The following is an 8,245-nucleotide window of genomic DNA, read 5'->3' on the forward strand; positions in this document are numbered from 1 at the left end:
CCCCAAATTTTAGCGGCCTTAAGTTATTTAAAATAGATATAAGATATAAGATATAGATATATATAGATCGCCTAAATGAAAGAAAATTCGGTGTGTGGTTAAAAAGGGGGTCTCTTGCATTATAATGTCCTTTAGAGAGACGGGGAGGTGCTTAACACTTCAATGAACCCGTGAGCAGCTCGGCGCGGGGACCAATCAGGAGGGCAGCCTGCAAATGTCAGCGCCCGGAGCGCCCCGCTCCGCCCGCCCGCCGCCCGCCCGCCGCCGCCCCGGCCTCCCGCCACCGGCCCGCGCCGCGCCGCCGCTCCCTTCCCCGTTCCGCTCGCCTCCGCGACCGCCCTCCCCCTCTCCCTTTCTCCCTTTTCCTCCAAGCGCGCGGTGGCCACCCCTCTCCCAGCTCCGGGTCACCCGTCGTTTAGCGGGTTTCACCACCATTCCTTTTCTCCCTCTTCTTATTTTCCGCGCCTTCTCGGAGCGCGCCCTCTGCCCCGAACAGCTCCGGCTCCCCGGGGGCGGCTCCGAGCCCCCCGCGACACCGGGGCTGTTGCGAACCGGCCGCGCACCGGCGGCCGTGCGGCGCGGGCCGGGCGGCGCTGCCCCTCTCGGCCTGGGGGCGGCGGCGGGGTCGACGGCTGAGGCGGGTGGGACGGCGGGACGGCGGCTCTCAGGTCAGCCCCGGCGGGAGAGAAAGTCCCGCGAGTGCCCCCCGAGCGGCCCGGCCGAGCTCCGGGTCCCCGCCAGCGCCTTCCCCTCGCTCTCGGCGCGCGTCGCGCCGCATCCCGGGGTAGAAGGGAGCGAGCAGCGGGCGTCCCGGCGGGCGCAGCGCTTCCCTCCCAGCCGGGCGCGGGAGCCCCCGAGCCCGGATTTCGCCATTAAAGTTTCCAAGTTGGGCTCGCCTGCAAACTCAATTTAAAGCAGTAAATAAAGTTAAATGCTTTTTATTTTCCTCTTGAATATGTTAAACTACTTGAACAATTTAAAGTGCTTTGCACAAGTGAAGCGAACCATTTCTAATGTTCTGATTTTTCAAAGCCAGCCAACAACAAAGTTTAGATTAGTAATATATTTCTAACCAGAGTAATTTTCAAGATCATTAGGCATTTATGTAATTAGTGCCAAATCTATAAGCTTTTATTACGATTATTAGAGTAAAATCAGTATAAATTTGTACTAATTTACTACTGTTTAGACTTGGCTGTCAAGCCAAGAGGTTCTTATTGTAAATGATAACTGAGGAAATTAAGTGCAAAATTCTGTACCATTTCTGATCCGCTCCTAAACAATCCGTTTCAATTGTATTTGTAGCAGAACATAATGCCCTTTTAAAGTTATTTGACTTGTATTTTTATTTGCAAAACAAGAAAAATACCCTTTACCCAGGCACAATGAAAACTGATATTTACTACTTCCAACTTGATTAACATTGATTTTTAATTCAGAAGTGATGCAATTAAGATTATTCATTTAGTGTAAATAAAGCTTCCACCGAAAAAGGAGCCCAATGAAGTCTGTGTTAAATAACATAGCGCCAGTGGCCTTTTTCTCCTCAGTCCGATTGACTTACACAAAACATTGTAAATACTGCACGCGAACAGATGCAAGAGTGGTTTTGTTTGCGGCTCAGATGTGCGGGGTTTCGGCAGCGACTGAACGAGGAGACAAAGGAACCGGCCGACCGATCTCTAGGGCAGTTTTGCTGCCTTTTTTTTTTTTTTTTTTTTTTTTTTTTTTTTTTTTTTCCCCTTTCCCTCCCTCCTCCCCGCTCAAATCTTTGGCTACGTTGATTCAATTCAGCTTTCGAGATGTCGGGCTGTTGCAATGAACCTGAGCGCCCGGTAACGGCAGCTGAGAGCAGGGAGAGACCCGGAGCCGGGCCACAATTTAGATGGAGAGACACAGAGAGAAAGAGATAGAGGTGGGGTGGGAGTTTCTGGATTTTTTGTTTTATTTTGCTTTATTCCTCTTTTTTCTTGTGGGGGGGGGAAAGTGGGGGGGAGAGAGGGAGAGAGGAGATGGGAGGGGAGGTCGAATGGGTTTTGGAGGAGACATCTTATTTCTTCGGCTTTTTTTTTTTTTTTTTTTTTTTTTTTTTTTTTTTTTTTTTTTTTTTTTTTTTTCCTTTGAAAATCACAGTTTCTGTGCAGCTCCAGCGGAGAAGGGGACGTTCCGGCCCTGAACGTTCCCGAGAGCCGCCCGCGGCCGCCTCCGGGCGCCGAGAACGGCGGAGCGGAGCCCCCAAAGGCGCCGCCGGAGCGGTGCGGGGCCGGGCTGGGCGCCGCCGGCGGGGTGAAGGGCGGCGGGCGGTGGCGGTGCCGGGCGCGCGGCCTTTTCGCTGCCGCTGCGGCTCCGGCCCTCCCCGAGCGCGGGCGTCGCGGCTCCGGGCCGGTGTTAGCGAGGGGTCCGGGTTCGGCCCGGGGCCGCCGGGGGCTCAGGCTGGCCGCAGCTACGGGGAAAAGTGCCCCGGCGGTGCGAATGTGGGCTCCTCTTCCGCGGAGCTTATTGCGGGCAGCAGTGCGGCGTGCGTGTGTATCTGTGCCGTGTTGTTGTGTGTTTCAGGTCGATAAATAAATGTGTAATAGTTAATGTGCAGACACATCAGAGTAATAACAATGGGATGAAATCAAAGGATTATCAATCTCTGTTAGTAACTGCTGAATAACAATGTTGCGGTGTGATTGATAGCGCGCTTCATTTTATGACTTTTCTATTGCTCTTGATTTTTATAGCAGTATAAACAAACTAAATCATTTCTTCCAAGACTTCAGAGCGCAATCGTCTTAGGGGATGGGGGGAAATCAGAGAAGGAAGCCCGCAGGAGGGAGAGGGGAGAGCGGGGCTGACGCTTAAGCGTGTCAGAGAAAAAATGACAATAGGGTATATGTAAAAATCTCTAATCACATTCCGCTTCCGCACACTCTTGTTTTGTCAAGTGCCTGAATTCACCTGGGCAGTGCTGGAGATGTATTTACAAGGATTTTATTTCCCGTCATCTTCGCATTTTCCCAGCGTAGCCAGAAAACTGCCAGTCAACTCCATTCTCTGTTATAATTTACGGTATTCCCCACATGATCGTAGGAACTGAAGTTCTTAACAAGGAAAAGCTTTAGCGCAATGGCCCAAAATCTTCAGAGTGACAAGAGTGTCTTCAGAAATCACTTCAGAGCAAAGTAAAAGGATTTTCTATGACGGATCCAGTGATTTTTCCTCAATAAATAGGTTTTAGATTGTTACACACACGTAGAACTGGAACAAAGGGAACTACCAGAAAATATATTGGTTGCCCCTAATAAAATTTATTTAGACAGTTTACTTCTCATAAAAAATAGAGATTGAATTTCGTACGGGAGCGCCTGCCAAGGGGCTTGGCGCCGGGAGATCGTCTCCCCCCCTCGCCTTCCCTCTCTTCCCATTCCGCCGGGCCCGATCCGGGGTCCGGGCCGGGGCCGCCGCTCCCCGCCTCCCCGCGGGCCGCCGACCGCCTGCGGAAGGGCTGCGGACCGGGGCGTGCCGCAGCCACTGCGACGTAACCCCAATTCTCCGGCGCTGTGACCCCGGGAAAAAAGGGGAGAGAACTTTCCGGCCCCCGGCGCTCTCCCCCTCCCCTCGCAGCTAAACTCAAGCCCTGATTGAATGAGGCTGTAATATAAACAAGTGTATTTAACCAATTCTGCTCTGATTTAGGAACAGAACCTTCTTTTGGCTGAATAATTATATTTGGAGCAAGAAACACGATAAAATAAGGTTAAACTGATGAAGTCAGAGGGGTGGCATGGCGTAAATGGCTGATCGGGTTTGTAATTTGATATTTTATTTATGCATTTATTGAGCATCCATCCAGTTAAGGGGGCTGCTGTATGCAGAGCGATGTAATTGCTTTTTACACTTAGCACACGCTCCTGGCGTTTATCGGATGTAACTTTGGGCTGCCTGGCTTCTTCGCGCTGCTTTTTTGGTATCTCCAGACGGCAGCGCTGAAATATCGGGTATTGTTATTCGCATTCCCGCTCCTCAGTGCTGCATTGTAACACTGTTCGCTTTAATGAGAGGCGCCTCCCTCAATAATTAACGACCTCACATTTCCCTATTTTCTTGCCTGATGAAAAGAATCAATTTTAATTCATCGTAAATTACAGCTATGCTTTTGAGTGTTATTTGCTTATAGAAAACAAATCAAGTGACTTAGGCTCCTGTTTACTTTTCCACATCGGCACAGCCTAAACACAGATGACAAATCAAACTATATCCTTTCGTTAGGCGTAATTTGGAGTTAAGAAATGGAAAAACATAAACACGTGTTTTTATTTCAATAAACCCCCTGGAAAAAATGACTTATTTGGAAATGAAGGACAAGGCTGCCAGCAGCTACAGATCCCAATTTATTCATTCTAGTCAGAGCTAAATATGATGATCATCGCTGCTTTACGACATTAGGCTGCATGCAGCATTTTGTAGCTGTAATAAATACACTTCTTTGATAGCAACTTCATGAAGTTTAAACACATCCGAGGCAAGAACGATCGCAGCTGATAAGAAACGCAGCCGTCAGACGTTCCGAAAATAGCCTTTCCGAGCACGGCACGGAGAGCTCGAGCCTCCTGTCATCCTCCCTCAAACGCGCTTAAGAGCGTCGTTTTCCTCCTATTTGCTTATTTATCTGAATATCTGTATCTCACTCCGGCTAAGTCAAAGGCGGCATCTCCGATTGTCTCCTCGTTGGCAGGCTGCGGGGAAGCGCTCGACGGCGGAGCGGTTGCTTTAGATTGAAAGCATGGCTTCTATCAATTAATTTTCATCACAACTATGACAGCCAGTCTTTTATGGGGAAAAAGCTATTTTAATACAAGGTATGCCTGACACCCCCGCACCCGACCTCCTGCGCCCAAATGCAAACTCTGTGCACGCGAAAGTCGCCTCCTCCTCTTCCCCAGCTTTGTGTGTATGCATTTGTGTACAGCCTTGTGCCTTGTTAATATAAGTTCAGAAACTTGGAAATGCCGAGCTCCCATACAGCGCTCCGCTCTATTCTGCTTATTTAGTCAGGCAGGAATTATCGGCGTTACTCGAAGCCAAGGGATCACCAGTACGAACCGTTTTCAAAATACGCGTCTGTCTGGAGGAACAGGACAGTGCTGGGAAGAGTATTCCTACTGGCGTTTGAAAAGAAAAAAAAAAATTTTACACGTTCGCGTATTTATATATATATATATGCGCCGTTTTTTTTATTAATGCGAAATTTCCCCGAGTGTCCGGAAAAACGAGCCGCCAGGCATGGCGATGGCACGACGTGCATCGCGGACTGACGTGGGGGATTTAACTTTCTCCTTTTTAACACCGCAGCTTTGATCTCCTCAATGACATAGGTGGTATATAGTAATAAGAAACATACATATTTTGTTTGTATGTGTTAAGTTCGCTGCTTTTCTGATTTCTATTTACTCAAGATAAATAATCATATATCAGTTATTCAGTTAGGTGACAAGTCTAGTAATTGGAATAAAAAGAAAACATCTCATCCTTATCTCTTCCTATAACTAGATATAGCGCTAATAAGACTGCATCAATCTTATCTGGCAAATAAATAAAATAGACAAACAAACAAATTCGCCTCCAACAAGTTAATGTGGTGTATCTGAGTGGAAAGTAGATATTTTCACGCATTCTGGAGATGAGGAGTGACTTTTAATAAAATCACAAGAAAAACAAATGTAATTCTGTAAGCAATTTCAGAGCTCAGCCATCTCTCCCGCGCGCCGTTACTTAGCATTCTCCGTCCGTCCTAACCTTTTCTTTTAAAAACCAGTTAGTTCCAGAAATATGACTGTCACTCAATCTGGGACCTTTCGATTCACCTTCCTTTATTATTTTGGGGGCAATTCTAGAGGTAATATGGCTTATTTTACAAGGATGATTTTTGTTGACTTTTTTTTCTTCTTCCCAACCCCTCCCTCCCCCCCATTTCCCCCCACCTTTACCCCCTTCTTTATCCCTCTTGCCCGACTGCGGCTAATTCGGGGCGTCTATATTCACTCGATTAGAGAAATCTAAAGAGAAAATCGATCTTCCATCTGCAGAAATGCCAGCTTAACAAATTAGATTCTTGTTTCGTGCAGGTGATTTGGTGACAGTCGGGGAATTAGAAGTAATAAGTTGTTGTGTTGGAGACCACCTCCCCGGCCCCGGCCCTCCGCCCTGCTCCCGGCCGGGCCCCGCCGGGGAGCGCGGCGCCCGCGCCGGCTTCGGGCGCCTCCTCCTCGGGCCGGGCCGACGAACAGCCACCGCCACCGCATCTCCCGCCGTAATTAGTGCTGCTGCCCTCCATGTGGGCTCGATTAAACCGTGATTTAGCCGAAAGAAATATAATTATGGCTGCAAATAAAATAATCAGCATTGAAGAGCGATTTCCTTAATGAGATGGAGCGGTTGCACGTCACGGAGTAAAGGGGTCTCATTAAGAGGTGGTAATGAGGCTTGGGTGAATATTGGGAGTTGCACAAAATATCCGAACCGGTGAAGAGCCCGGCGCCGGGCTCCCGCTCGCGGGGACGGTCGGAGCCCGCACCGCGCCGCCCCGCCGGAGTCCGGCCGTCCCAAAGCCCGCGGCACCGCGCCCCGAGGCGCCTGGAGAGAGGCATTTTGATTGTTGCCAATTTTTTTAAAAACCGCTAGGACGGCTGTTTTTAACGAGAAGGGCAGGAAGCTCAGTGCCTCCCTCTTCCCGTGTGCCCGCTGGGTGTGCCCGCAGACTGCCGGACTGCTTGGCTGCCAATATCGCTCCGTTTGGGTGATGGGTAATGTCCCCAGCCCGGCAGCCACGTGAGACAGAGCCTGGCCTTTCCATGAGGTGGAAAACAACAGCTGTGAGGGCATGAGGCCATCCTCCACTGGGCCACAAAGAGGAGAAGGCTGCTCAGATCCAAAATGGCAGAGGAGGAGGAACCAAAGCCACGGGCACACTGCTGGGTGCCAGGTGGCTGCAAAGACGTGCACCCAACAGTCATCTGCTGCACGTGTACAGGGCCTCGCAGCGAGCGATGGTGGCCAGTGATGCAGTGCTGTGAGGGAGGGATGGGGTGGGCAGCCAGGCCTGGGCCCATGGGAGTACCGAGGGGCAGGGGGAGGAAAGGCCTGGAGAGAAGCACCAGGGAGCCCGGGGCAGTGTGAGGGGGCACTGCCTTTGGTCAAGTCGGTGAGGGGCTGTGTGGTGCTGTCCTAGCACTGCGGACTTCTGCGCTTCTTCACCACCACTGAAAGGCAAGGCCCATTGGTGAGCAGAGTGCTATATTTACATAAAATAAAAGGGAAGCAAATGAGGTAATAGGCTGCGTACCACTCCCCGGGGAAATTACATGCTGGCTCTGCTGTGTGATAGAGGGAAAAATGTTGTTTTGCGTTCAACCCCCCTGCCCCCGGCCTTCCCCTCACCCCCCAGCTTTTTTTGTTTGTATTTTAATAGTGTAAAATTGGGCACATCTTGGTGGTTTTTTGAACTGATCAAGAAAAACAGCTTGCATATGAAATACTAAAATAAAATAAAGGGCAGGGTATTTTTCTTCCTTTGCTTGCTCTCAGTAACTTAAAGAAGAGATGGAATCCACACTTCGTTCTTATTGTCAGCAGGAACAGTTCTCTGCTCAGCCCAACACCTGCACCGCCTGGTAAAGGTCAGGCCTCTTGATGAGAAAAGGTCTGTGTGACATTAGCACAAAATCAGGGAACACTGCACTGGCAGCAGAGAACTGAGAACCATGAGACCAGTGGAGCCCCTCGACTGAAAGCACCGTCCAACGCTCTGACCCCTGTGCAATGTGTTTTCCTAATGGCTGTCTCTGTGCACGCAGTGCCTGTGTGTGTGTGTGTGGAGGGTTTTGTAGTCTTAGGCTATTTGCAGCATTATTTATTCATTTGTTTACAGAAGAGCTCATCGCAAAAGGTCACATTTGTCTCCCATTTTAGTACTTTCTAAAATGGTGGAGATACGCAGGACTGGCTAGGCTCTAGTTCAGGATATCTCACTGGTAGTAGCTTTTTTGCACAGCCACAATACTTGTTAGAACTCTGAAGTAAGCCCTTGAAAAAAAAAGCAACTCTTAAAGCTATTTGGCTTTTTGTTTTTGATTTTGGTTTGTTTTTTGTTTTTGTTTTTTTTTTTTTTTGCTTATTTTTAAATGATGGCCTTTTAGGAAAACAGTGAAACATTTCACGTTTTTCAGTGTAGGTTGTGTTAGAAGAAACTGTGCATACTGTT

This window comes from Tetrao urogallus (genome assembly GCF_951394365.1).
Source record: "Tetrao urogallus genome assembly, chromosome: Z".
Classification (NCBI taxonomy): domain Eukaryota; kingdom Metazoa; phylum Chordata; class Aves; order Galliformes; family Phasianidae; genus Tetrao; species Tetrao urogallus.